The sequence below is a fragment of the Austrofundulus limnaeus genome, unplaced genomic scaffold (genome assembly GCF_001266775.1).
Source record: "Austrofundulus limnaeus strain Quisiro unplaced genomic scaffold, Austrofundulus_limnaeus-1.0 Scaffold261, whole genome shotgun sequence".
NCBI lineage: Eukaryota > Metazoa > Chordata > Actinopteri > Cyprinodontiformes > Rivulidae > Austrofundulus > Austrofundulus limnaeus.
In genome coordinates this window covers 263,690-277,875 of record NW_013952663.1, presented here as the reverse complement: position 1 = coordinate 277,875, position 14,186 = coordinate 263,690, and the positions used below count along the sequence as shown (strand labels likewise).

Sequence of the window (14,186 nt, the reverse complement as noted above, 5' to 3'; positions counted from 1 at the left end):
GGGCTCCTATAGGCTTGTAATTGGTGGCTGCTCCTCTTCTCTCTGATCAGTTGGTTTTTCTGAATGGACACGCGTGGAAGGAGCTGCTGCACAAGATGGAGCAGAAATGCAGTTTCTGTGCAGAGCTCAGGATCTGCCCTGGCTTTGTGTTCAAGCATAGAGATCATTTGCACATGTGCAGAGGAAGTCTCATTAGGATGACTTTTAGATCTAATCTGCTGCAACATGTTTTCTATTCCACTTTTGTAAAAGTATTTAGACCCTTTTTTTTCTGTGCACCTATAAGTGATGAATGTAGAAGTGTGCCTGCTGAAGGAAGGCCTAAAAAAGACAATCAGCACCAGCAGCAGGCAGCAGGGTGGGGATGTGGGTGATCAATCCTGTGTTTTTTTGGCTCTCCCTCATGCTCGTCACTCTCCTTTCCCCCTCAATCCCACTGTTTGTTATCGACCAACAAACTGTCGCGAAGCGTTAACGGCGTTTTTTTTTTTTTTAGTTTGGAATTGTGTTTGACTGACATTTGTCACGCTTTCACACCCCTCCCTCCKGCCCGCACCCTCTTCCAACCTGATTATTTGAGTTTGCTCAAGTGGAAATAAGAAAGGAAAAAAAAGTGTGAAAGTATACATGTTTTTTTTGGGGGGGGGRSACAMWMKYSTYKTRTWTKWWATTTTTTTTTTSKKTTTKKTTTTTTTTGCACCCAGATGGCAGATGAGGATTCCAAAGAATTTGTAAGTGCACGTTGAAGAGGCAGTATTGCCCAAACAGGCAGGATAGAGACATCACTCTGAAAGGCTCGGCAAAGCCAAATCTCTGGCTGCTTGGTTTACACACGCCACCCAGTCCTCCTCGGGCTGTTACCTGCCCTTACTGGCAGCCTAGTTCTTAAATAATTTAATTTGTACATGCCCATGATGTATGTTTTTTTTCCCTATTTTTTAGATCATTTCAGCCCTTGCGTTGAGTAGAAACACAGTGAGAGGAAACAGCTTCCATAGATTGACTCGTTTCCTGTGAGAAGTCTGAAAAATACAAACACGTTCTTCAAATTTTTGGATTTTTTTTTTATAATGCAAATAGCACGCCCTTATAAAAAATATATTCTGATTAAATTATCAAATGTAGTCAAACTCTGCTGGCAGCCCTGCAGGGTAATGTTTCGCAGTTGGAGGCAAAACGGATTTTTCAAAATTTCTGGTCGTTAATTTTGCCACGTCAAAATAAAAAAAAAAAAAACGGAGTTGCAGTTGAATTTTGCACTTTTGTCTTGCACTGTTGAGCATGTTTGGCAGCCATTTTGGGAATGTGGTGGAGATCCATTGATGTAACGAGCCACTTTTGTGGATTGCATCCAGAATGTCACAGGGCTCGTAATCTACTGCCCCCCCTTTTTTTTGTCTCTGCTAGAGTTGCTTCTTTTTCTCCTATTTTTTTTTTTTTAATTTTCTATTTACAACTGGTAAAACTTGCCGGAACAAAAATTCTTCATTAGAGCAGAACTCCTGTTTAAGACATGCCAGCTGAGACTAAAGGTGCATGTCGAGAAGTTGATAAGTCTTAAATTTACTTACTTACCTGCAGAGTAGCCTTTAAGCCTTTAATAGTCTTTAGGTTTAAAGATTTGTTTTCTGTTTTAGAAGATCGCAGAAAGTGCCTCACCTGGTGTTTTAAGACTGATCTACGCAGGTTTAACTCTTTAAGCTTCATTTACCAATAAAATAAAATAAAATATTAAATAAATAAACAAAAGAAAGAGAGATAAATCTGTCTTAAATATTTCGGAAAACCTCGTGTTTTGGCAGCAAAATTAAAAATAATAAGGTTTCAAAAAWTTTTTTTGTGCTTTTGTCGCAGTTGCTTCAATTTATTCATTTATTTGTTTTTACATAAAAAAATCGTCTCAAAACTCATTCAAGGGCTCATGCCGCATCACGCTGAAGCACAACTACAATCGAGTTTCCATGGCTACCTAAAACTTACCTGTGAAGCGTCATAAAAAAAAGCAATTAAATATGATCATGTTTTTTTTTTTCTTTAGCTGCTTTGACAATAGTCAAATTTACACGAGTGATCTAGTTGCCAGCTCAACCTTGGTGGATTAAAAAAAAAGATTTTGCAAACTGGAATTAATTTTGGCAGACTGTAGCTCCTTCTGGCTGTGATCGCTCTGACTTGGATCATTCTACCTGCAAACACCTTTTTTCACACATAACAGTCCTTTTTTCACATTTAATGTTTTTTTATTTTATTTGCGAACATCACATCTCACACAATCACAAGAGCTGTAGCCAAATGATATAGATCATTTCTCTAAATTGAGTTTCTGGTAAAGATAGAAAATAAGACACTAAGCAGGGGAGAACTTCATTCTTAAGTGTGCCAAAGCAGAATTAAATAAAACGGACATTTTGAAAAAAGTGAAAAGTTTATTATATTTAATCAAACTAATACATTCCAGTCATAGTGGTTCAGAAAAGACTTCTTTGACTGCTTTAGCTAAGCAGAAATGTTGTCTTTCGACTTTGAGAGAGATTTTTCTTAAATTCTTTGTTTTAATTATTTGGCAGACATACTTTAAAAGGTTGTTCTTTTAAAAAAATGACCTTTTTATCCAAATTTATATTTGCAGCTCTATCCTCTGTGCAGTGAGAATAACTTAGATAACTTTTAAGATTTTCAGTGGCTAAAAGACTTGTTTTGGAATCTTCCCGCCCTGCAAGTATCACAGGAATGCGTAATGAAAGCACACATTCAGACTGAATAAGTATTTGCGAAAGTGCCTGGCAGTTGTCAGGAAGCTTTTGTTCACTTATAAAACCTTATGGAGTCGTATGAAACTCAGTTACTATCATTATCAAATAGCTCGGAGGTAGACACGGCACTGTTCGGATATATTAGAAATCTACAAAACGAATATCCAGGTAGGCCTGTTTCATTTTAGTTTAGTCTCACAGCCTTTTTTTATGTACTACTATAATACATTTCTAAGATATTATGTCTTTCTCTACGTGTTTAATATTTAAAAGTTAGATCCACATTCTGGTTTGGAAAAATGTCTGTTTTCTTTCCTTATTTAGGAAATACTGACAGTTAATCCGTTAATCGGGTAATTTCTTTATACCCACTGTGCTGGTTTCAGTAGATTTAGGTCATGTAACAACTTGACCAGAGGATGTTTCACAACGTGTTTTTTTTTTTTCATGTTTCATAACTTTAAGAAAATCTTTCATTGTCTTATTTTTGCACAATGGCAAAAACAGCAACACTTAAACCAGCGTTTCCCCTCTTTAAAGACACATCCAGGCCAAGATATTTAACAGATGTGAAAAATGTATTCCGGGTTCTAATTGCGAAGTTGTATGTTTGCCATGGCATGTGTGTGTGTGTGTGTGTGTGTGTGTCCTCAGTTCACCCTGCTGCCCATATGGTTTTCTACACGTGAGGCTTAGATCACTGCTTGGTTGAAAGGGGGGAAAAAAACACACCAAAGAAAGTTGAATTATCAAAGTACTTTGTAAGTTTTTAAGATAAAGACAAAAAAGTGCTGCAAATTAGTTTTCCTCCCTGATTTATAGAGTAACTCTTTTTAAAGCCGTTTGACACTGAAGTGCACACAGAGCAGCCAAAAACTTGGGATCGTGCTGTAATGTAAGCTGTAGTGCTGCAAAAAGTATTCTAGTTGTTGGTTTTTGACTTATTTTTTTGAGCAAGGCTTTTGTATTTTTCTCATTTTATCAAGGCCTCTTTTTTTAAATGAAAGTCTTAACATGCCTTTCATGCTGGAGTTTTACTCTAAGATCGTCGTATGTTGAGAAGTGACAGAGTTGAAGCCATTTTCATAAAACTTTGAAATTAACGCATCATTAATCTTGTACAGTATGTGACATATTGTGAGGATGGCTCTCAGCTACTTCCACCTCAAATCTTAGATCAATACCTAAAAAGCAGATGGAGTTACAGTCATGCATTTTTTTTTAAGATCAATTGTTTGTGGCGGCTATGTTGACTTGAGTTGACTTGAAATGTTAATCACTTGTAGTTGTATAWCCAATAATTATGTTTTAAGAGGTTAATTGAAATTCAGCCAGTGGTTCATGAGATATTTTGCTAACAGACAAACAGGGCTGGCTCCCAACACTTGATGCTGAAATATCAATCATAGGTCTTGCACAATGAGTTGCACTTGGAGTTTTTGTTGTAAATRACTCTCAGCTACTAACATACTAAATTTTAGTGCAATGTCTTAAAATTTGATTGAGTTACAGCCATCCATGTGTTTTTTAAGCTCAGCTGGCTGTAGCAGCCATCTTGTATTGGGTTGACTCCAAACGTTAAACAGTTGTAGAATTACTTTTAGTGAAAACATTTTGCGAGTTTTGTTAAAATTTCTTTGGTAGCTTCTAAGATATTTTACTAACAGACAGACATAAATAGAAACAAAAAACATTACTGTCTGTGTTTGTTTTGTTTTTCTGTAGCAGATGATAAAAACCACAAAAATCTGCAAATCTGTAACAGCTTTCTTAAAAGCTTAGTGTTTGAAGCAGTAGTAATGAAGTGAAAAATCCTCGTTTGTGATTTTGAGTTACGGCAGTTGGTCCAGGTGACAAAAGAAACATACGCCTAACCTGCTAAACAACAACAAAAGCCAAAAGCAAATGTTCAGTTTTGCCAAAGCAGCCGAGCTTGTTGTACAATAGGTTTGACATTTCTAAGTAATTATGGGAAGAAGAAAAAAAAACAATGGAATCACCAAAGTGCTGCTCGTATCACCTGTATTTTAATTTTTTTTTTTTTTTTTGAAAGCACATGCAACCTATGTGTAAAACTTCATGGTGCGTTCAGGTGCTTGTATCACCAGTACATTAGCTGTCTGTTGTGGCTTTGGTTGCGCAGTGTTTTTCATTTCCAGAGCTTTGAAAAAAGTGTGGCAGCAGCTATGTAAACTGACAATAATCTTCGCTTTCTTTTATGCTTTTTTTATCAATAGGTTAATGAATGCATCTTAGACAAAATGTCCTTTATAGCCTTTGACTGTTTGTGGGCTTTGCTGCTGGCTACTGCCTCATCATTCATTTATTCATTCAGTCACATATTTTCTTTTTCCATTCCCACTCGTTTTCAGGGCCAATCAAGCGTATCCCAATATGCATTTACAAGAAGGCAGGTCACTCGGACAGGCACACACACACAAAAAAAAAAAAACCACATTCACATACAGTAGCTAACCAGAGCTTGTCATCAGTCACTGTTACTGGAGGTTTGTTTAACCCAGATTCTCTGCAATGAATATCACTACTACAAAAAACAAAAACAAAATAAAGCATACATTTTCCAAGCCTTTTTTTAGTCTAACAGTACTTGTTAGTACGAACAGAGTATCTAGTTTAATATGGTAAAAGTACAGTCTTGAAGCACATTACTTTTTAAGCGATATTTACAGAAAAAATGTGATTGGTTTAGCTTATAATCTGGCGTCTGAGCAATAAATTGTTGCTGCTTTCAACAGGGCTTCACTGACCAACAATTTATGGGTATTAGGAAGACTAAAGGGCAGAATGATTACCATACGCAGAACAAGTGGGTGGTTATTTTATCTCTCTGCTTTATGAGGTGACTCTGTAGTCACTGTTCCTGTTCACAGAACACATCAGAAGGCAGCCTAAACAGTAACAGACCATGATAGGAAGTGCAGTGATGGTGAGAAATGTCTTGTATTGTTGGTGGTGACACAGTGCAAGAAACCAACAGCTGTCACCAAGTGTATTGGAAATGTAAAGCAACTTTGATGTTCTTCAGTAATACATTTTTACAGGACTATAACATTTTAGATATAAAAACAATAAAGCAAATGGTGAAATACAGAAAAATTAAAGAACTACAGTAAAAATACTTGATTATAGTAAAATCATTGATTAAAATCAAAAATAATTTGTAGGCTACTTTGTCTTTCTGTCACTTATTTGCAAAAATGCTGTGTGAACGCTGAGTGCTAAATTATTTTTCTGAAATTTGTTGAACTGGAAAATTAATTGCTGAAAATACAACAAGCAAAACAGAAGCTAAAATCTACAATTATCAAAATTCTAGATAAAGGCTTAAATGAGCGAAACCATGGCTAAAAGCTAAAACTAGTAAAACAGTAGCTAAAAGTAAAACTAGTAAAACTGATTTTAAAGCATATATGGGAAAAATCTAGCTAAATGCTACAATTAACAAAGGTACTGCTAAATGCTTAAATGACCAAAATTATAGCTAAAAGTTTAAATTAGCAAATTTATAGCRAAAGGCTAAAATTTGCATTGCTGAAAGTTTATATTAACAAAACCATAGGTAAAGCTAAAATTAATAAAACAATAGCTAAATGTAGCAAAAATATAGCTAATAGCTAAAACTAGCAAAATTGTAGCAAAAAGTAAAATTAGAAAAACTAGTTATAAAGAAATATTGGCAAAACTCAGCGAAAAGCTAAAATTAGTAAAGCTACTACTAAAAGCTTCAATTACCAAAACCATGGCTAAATGTTTAAATGAGCAAAACTGTTGCAAAAGGTTAAAATTTGCATATTTAAAGGCTTGAATTAGCAAAATTAGAGGCAAAGCCAAAATTAGCAAATCATTGGCAAAATTTAGCAAAATTKTAGCTAAAAGCTAAATGTAGCCTGAAACAAAAATAGAGTAATTATGCAAAAAAAAGGATTTCAAAGAGAAGAGGAAATGTGTTTGTTACATATAGATATTTTATTTTAAACACACAACCATAAATAAGTAAAATACATCGACATATRTATAAGAGTTTTGAATCAAACAAAATCTGAAATGTCATTTGAAAGACTGAAAAGTCTGAATTTAAAAATCGGATTTTAATTTTCAAATTTTTTTKACAGCTTCTAATTTTTCAGTTTTTGCGTGTACACGTCTTATAATATGTAAAGACAGCTCCAAACCCAACATAGTTTACTCTGCTGTCAGTGCTAGAAGCCAGTATTAACAGGTTTAAAGGCAAACATCTCTGCAAACAAAACATAAACACAATGGTATACAGCAAAGCAAAAACAAAAGCCCTGAAGGCATTTAGCAAAAAAAAAAAACTGTTTTGAAAATACAGTATTACTGAAAATATGTCTCTCGGTTTTACTTTGTTGATGAAAGAATCACACGTTCACACATGAAGTGAATACATCTTGGTAGCTCATAAATATTTTTTTATTCTAATTTTAGAGACTTAATCTACATTCTTATGATTTTATTAGCTTTCTCACAGGGTGTGCTGTGATTGTGTTCATTTCTGTCTTTTTTTTACAATAAGGTTACATTACATGTCACAAATAAGAGCTGACACACTGTAGATTAATGACCTTATTGTCCTTATAAAGCCTAATTTTTATGGGACGTGATTCATCTACATATTCAAAGTGCTGCACAGACATTTCTCTCGGCTCTGCTGTCCGAATAATATCTTTCACTTTGCCTTTACTACAGTTGGACGGCTGTGTCACTGGAGAGGGGTGAAATCTTTTTTGGCCTTTCTCGCATTTCTTGTGAAATCCTGCTTAAGTTTGTCTTGCAACACGGCATTGTATGGATAAAGTTTCCCAAYGTGGTCAGATTGCCCCACTTTGTTAGAATAACAGAAAACCTCTGCCTACATGCCAGCTTTTGCTTAATTCATTAGATTCTGTCTTCTATAATGTCACCCGTTCAGCCTGCAGGCCACTGGAGCAACTTGGTGGTAGTGCGTATAGGGCACTCTTGTGGTCGATTGTGTTTCAGTGCATCAGCATTACACTTTTAGATGGGTCATATGTCAAATGAGCTGAGGAGACATATATAATCTGTATTTACTGCACAACAGCTTGCCAAACTATAAATACACCAAACAGTGCTAACATCCATATGGCTCAAAATAAGCACAGAGTGTCTCTATTAAGTCCCCTGGATTTGATGTCTCCCTCACATATTGAGGCAAATCTGCACTTGTTTGTTGATTATATAGTAAATTCACTTGAATAGAATCACAGTTTTATCTTAGCCGGGTGGTATTTGGGTTGTTATCGTAAATGTGTTGAGCAGAAATGTGTTGCAACATAAAACTTATTTGCAACTTCATTCTGCAATCTCTTTCTCTCTTTTTTTCTTTTTCTTGCTGCGACGCAGCAAACGGACTGTTTTGTGGCGTACCATTTCATRACCTAATGAATGTTTTAAATAGAGCTTTCTAGATTCTGCGAAGGAGGCCACGTAGCCGGACTGTAAAACACAAACTTTTTAAAAGATTAAAACAGCAGGGTTGTGCTTGATTTCCTGTGACTTTGTTGAGCTCTTTGCCAGGAGCTGCACRAGTGTCCACCGGCTTGTGCCCTTTTGGGCACCTGCTTGTGAAACACCAAACACCTGAGCCTGCTGATGATCAGGTTTATGCTAGGTGCTATATTCAAGTAAATTTCCTTCTGTACTCGCCAACAGGTCAGGTGATTACGTTACCTCTAATGACCTGATGTGTAGGTGTCTGTAGTCACAACATATAAAAACAGGTTTACTTATTTGACATRCTGCCGTTTGCCACAACTGTAGCTTTGTTTGAGTATAAAAAGAATCTCCATTGTGTTGTTTATGAYACATGAGTATAAAAATGTCTTCAACCACATATACAGTATATATATTTTTGTTTTCTTGTTCTCTAAATAAACGCACACAGCAGTACATTCAGTCTTCGTGTCTCTGGTGTCTAATAAGCACCTAACTTCTACCACGTTCAGGCTATGTGCTGKTCTTTACAGCACATTACCAAAAATCTTCACACTGTCTTGTAATAAATCAGCACAAAGTGTCTTCTCTGCTGGTTAATCTTCCAAGGACAGAAAGTCAGGAGACACTTTGCCTCCTTTGTTTGATATGAAGGAGCTGCAGCCGTCTTGTGCAGAAAAGTGGACTTAGTGAGATTCTCCTTATTGTGTTGTTTGTTATCACTCGCTGCAGAAGGCGAACCAGCGATAATGTTTTTGCTTTTGCCTGTGCATGTGTGTGTTTGGTTGTCTGTAGCTTTAAGACACGTATCTCATGAACCACTGGATGATTTCGAATAAAATGTTCAGAGTATGATCGCTCAGTGTTCATCTATGACTGATTTATTTTTGGACTTGACCCCRTTCAAGATGGCTGCCACAGCCAAGSAACCTTAGCAAACACAAGAATAATTATAACTYGGACAGCTTTGCAGATATAGAGCTAGTATTTGGTGCTGTTGTAGCTGGATGTGATTCCCAAAACCAGTGRTGGGCACAGTTCRGCTAATAGTAAAACTAGCTTCTTATGTAGCGGATTAGCTTTATTTCTAACTTGGGAAACCATTAGGGAACCAATGGGGACCTTCACTTGTGATGTCATGCATATCATTTACACATATCTGCCACTCGCTCAAATGATCTGAGTGGATTCWACGGAGAGTCAGTGTTAATACCGTAACAGAAAAAGACATACCTAGAGCAAATTTCAACACTTCCGACTTCAGGAATCACAGGAAAGTTCAGTTGAAAGGTTGGCTGGAGGGTCGAGGTCTTCGACAGACTTGGAAAGCAAAAGGTTGGTRKKTTTACTGGTGTTTTATAGCTTAGCTTGCCGCGTGTATTGTGAGTGGTTWTTTTTATCACTCGCACCACCGCTTCTGCATCGTTTGAAGAAACTTAATGGGGATGTTTGGAATTTATGTAAGTCCAATATTAAGACCATGTGTGACTGACTGCAGTAGTGACTGTGCAGTAGTAGCATTAGAGTAGCTAAGATTCTTGTTTAGTGGATTAGTGGTAGTTTTTGGTTAGCTGTACCCAACACTACCCACATACTTCAGATACTGGTAGTATAGCAAAATTATCACATGGCAGTTTTTCACAGTACATTTGTTATCACAGTTGTACATTAAATTYATCTATTGGTGTTTTGTATTATTTTTAAGTTACTGATAATTGGAACCAAAGGTTTTTCTTTTGTAAATGTCCCCCACCCTCATATAAATTACATAAGAGCATTTAGGCCAGCTGTTTCTGAATAGATTTTGTCAATGTTTACTTGACATATAAGTGAAAAATCACAATATATTTCATAATTARTACAAACAATATAGTGCAAAACAATTTTATTATATTTGAAGATGATAAGGTGTTTTGTTTACAATGATTTTATTTTCTTCACCAGAAGTTTTTAGAAAACTTCCAGACTGATTGAAACTATACTGTGTAAAGTATTCCCTCTACCAGATATAATTTTATTATTTTTATGTATCAGCATATCTTATTCCRCACATACTGTACATCTACAAAGTCCGTAATAAAACTCATATCACGTTTCTGCCAATGTGCCGATGTCACGTGGATGGTTTAGATTAATTGATAAGCTAATGTTAGCTCTCCACATTCTTTTGATATGACTGGTTATTTGGGTCATCCCACACTTTCTTGTGTTTGCAGTCAACTATGTGCCGACAACGCTCACTCAGCGGTTGTTTATAAATTCGATTTAGACATTCTTCTGCTGTTAAACATGTTTAGTGTTAMATGTCATATTTTCTGGATGCCTGCAGGCTGCCGAGGACTCACAGTAAGCTGCTCCCCTCAACTCGTCACATCACAGAGACAGGAGACTACAGGAGCCTGCAGCGGCCAAAAAAGTCTTGTTCGTTTCGAACGTCAAAATGTGAGAAACACTCAGATTAAGAAAAATCCACAAATGATTAAATTTTGTCTTGTTTTGCATTTTACAGTAACTTCTATTTTAATCCAACAAAGTAGTGGAAATATTCAGACCCTACAACAGATATAATGTGTCCTCTGTTCTAGACAATCTTATGATATGTCACAATCTAGTATCGCCCACCCCTAACTTAAAGCACAAACTAATCACACAAGATCTATTTAGAAAACTTTGCCATTAACTACTAAAGTCATCATTGTCTGTTGGCATCATCTCTAAAAAAACTGGCAAAGTTTACTAGATTTCAGGAAGTACATGTACGACTGTTTGAGTCAACCCAAATCTAGATGGCCRCCCCAGCTAATTGACATTAGCCAACACAAAAACAGCTATGACTCAGCCATTTGTACAGATATTGAGCTAATTTTGGTATGGTAGTAGCCGAGAGTTATTCTCAACATATCATTAAGATCAGGCACAATGGCATTTACAAAGCTGGACCAAAGCATCCCTTCCCCATTAAAATCTCTGGCATGAAATGTGACCAGGTTATCCCTTCAAGAAATTCTAGGCTTTTAATTTATCCATATTATTATTATTATATTTTTTTTTCACTTTCGTTGCTGCCAAACTAAATTAAGCACTCATTACTGCAATAACTCGTAATGGTTGGAAACGTCCTACACGGGCTTCTGTGCAGGTTCATGAAGATCTCTCAATGACCTGCGAGGTCTCGTGTTGAAGAGCCAAAACGTCCTCGACGTGTGTAGTAGCTGTAGAGAGGCAGTTGCTGCAGACTCTTGTGCCTAAATGATAACTCTTGAATTTAGCATTATCTGCTTCGGAGGGGTTAGAGGTGTTTTGGACTCGTTCGCATGAGTGGTCAGATGTTTCTTTTTGGTCAAACGCTCATTAACAAAAGCAAAACCATTTGCCAAGTTTGAGATTTTTTTTCCCCAAAAGCTTCTGTTCCGTCACCAAAGCGACAGTTTTTTTTTTATTTAATGGCTGTGTGCCATCTGTGGCTGCTTGTTTTTTTTTTCTCTCTTTCTGCTATTATTGGAGCCTTCATTAAACACAGGGTGTAAATTTACTTATAGAAGCAAAATTTAGTGTTTTTGTGGGCTCTTGACTTTTAAAAAAGAATACTAGGAGTTGATTATCATCCCATCTGTATAAGCACAATGAGTCTTCTATGTCGCACGTGTTCATGCCAGAAAATGACGAGGGTGAAACAAGCTGTCCTGTCAAAAAATAAAATTCTTCAGCCAGTCTTCATATTGCCTAATGGTACTGCCGTGTTTATTATTTGTGTGCATGAGGAATTTATTTGAAAGCCGCACATCCTGTCACAATGAGTGCCTTTCTGTTGGACCGAATGCCTTCACAAATTAATCTGCTTTATTTTTTTCTCCTGTTTGAGACGTTTTATTGGCAGGGGAACTAATCGCGAACAGTCAGATTAAATTTAGGTTCATTTAAGAAGTTAACACATTTTTGCTGATGCACAGTAACGCTCAGACACAATGTATTTCAACTGAGCAGTGGTCACGACATTTCTGATGGTGTAATTGCTTCTTAGAACAAGAGCGGGGTGGCGGGGTAGCTTGAGTGGAGAAGATCCAGTTCAAAGTTCATGAACATGCTTCATGATTAGAGTCAGAATATTTTTATTCTGTTCACTTTGAACTTGTTGTAGTTGCTTTATATGTACATTTAAATTACGCACTCTAAGGTTTCGGCCAAGAGCGGCGCTCCGAATGAAAAAAAAAAGTTGTGTGAACATGTTAGCTCCACTCGTCAGAAGCTTACATGTGCTTGTTGATATAGTTTCCAGTGTCTGCTGTAAAGGCAAATCAATTAAATCTTCTTACTAGGATGTTTTTTTTTTTGTGCATCTTTCCCTGCGGTGTACACAAGTTAGATGCATTACTTAAGTGATAAGTGCTTCATGGCATAAAAAAAAACACTCAAAGGTCGTAAGAGGCACGGCGCTCTGAATTACTCCAATTTAATCAACAATCACAACTTTGTTGGCCGGAGATGAATTTTTTATTTTATTTTATTTATTTTTTATTGTGTGGAAGGACACCAGGATACAACACCCTCAGCTGATATTAAATTAGATTTTGTGTGCATGTGTATTTTAGAAAAGTTGACAACAATGACTTGTGTCTGTAACGGTGGTGCTCGAGGATTAAAATGAACATAGTGTACTTTATCAAAACACACCCTCAGTTATCTCTCATCCAATCTGCACTTCATTGCTTGATGATTGCTGAACATTTCCAAATGGCCTTGCTTCGTATTTAGACTATGAGCTGAACTGCATTAGATCACACTAGAGTAAAGCCTGATTTCTGGTTGTTTGCATGCAAATTTGTATGGGCTGAATAAATTGAAATCAATTATTACAACTGGAGCAGCGACTGTGAGGCAGGGGAGCTTTCAAACCAACTTCTTCCTAATAAGATACAACACAAAGCGCTCTCGATGAGCGCAAAAAAATCTGCGTCGGGGTTCGTCAAGACGCCGCATGCACGAGCATGGACCTGGGCAATCCGTAAAGCCCCGTGGCCCCTCCCTTTGTCTCCAGGTTTTAAATGGACCAGGGGCCTGGGATGTATGCTCGTGGTTGTGTATTTGCATATTCAACATGTACATTATTCACATGGGCTGATACTGCTCCTTTTTTATTATCGCGCCTCATGTGTCTCGTTCTCAACCCCATCCCCCATCCTCGCCGTTTTAACCCCTCAGCCCCACACACACCCCACACCCTTCACCCCACCCTCTTGATTAACTAATGTCCAATTCGATGCAGCGTATTTCAGCAGCTCGTCACCTTAACGCAGGCAGCTGATTAACCTGGAGTCTGGCTGGTGGAGTTGCAATCTTCGTCCTGTCTTAATTTCCTTTTCCCTTTTTTTTCTTCTTCCCTTTTTTGTCTCCCCTCCCCTTCTCCCTCATCCTCCGCCCCTCCTCAGCCTTTGTTGTGGTGGCAGCAGCCGAGCATGCATTGCATTGGGGCGGTCTGAAGCATTGTGTCTGATTTCCAGCAGACAAACTGACCTCTGGGGATTTTATTGACAGTAAACTCCACAGAGGCAGACACAGAGCTGGGAGATGCAGCTAGAGAGAGAGAGAGAGAGAGGGAGAGAAGAGGCGTAGGGGGTGAGTGGGGGTTGTTGGGGAAGGTTTATAGTAAGAGAGGGAGGGGGGCACAGACAGATAAATAGAGGAGTGGAGTGAAAGACAGGGAGAGTTGATTAAACAAGAAAACAGGTAGAGAGACACGGCAGAAGGAATCAATATGGCGGGACGACAGGGGGATAAACATGTGGAATTAAGTTAGATTTCATAATTTTTTTTTTGTCTTTTCCTCTCGCTCTCTCTTGTATTAGCGAGTGAAAGAAAATGGCTGCTTCCTACAAGGATCTAATTAATTTTGAAGGATCATCAGCCCCTTTAGTCCGAGGCAGGGTACAGGAGGGGATGGGA

At 37.4% G+C, this 14,186-nt stretch overlaps 1 protein-coding gene across 4 annotated transcripts in view; it reads left to right on the top strand.

Moving 5' to 3' along the window:
- The window catches only part of zbtb20 (zinc finger and BTB domain containing 20), a 27,941-nt gene that overhangs the window by 1,935 nt on the left and 11,820 nt on the right, over positions 1-14,186 (top strand). For 2 of the 4 annotated variants that reach the window (XM_014020635.1, XM_014020634.1), the window contains exon 2: positions 10,576-10,688. The exons of the other annotated variants lie outside the window; for them this stretch is intronic. The gene's annotated coding sequence lies outside the window, so the exon portion shown is untranslated. The remainder of the gene's footprint in view (positions 1-10,575; positions 10,689-14,186) is intronic. 4 annotated transcript variants of the gene reach the window in all.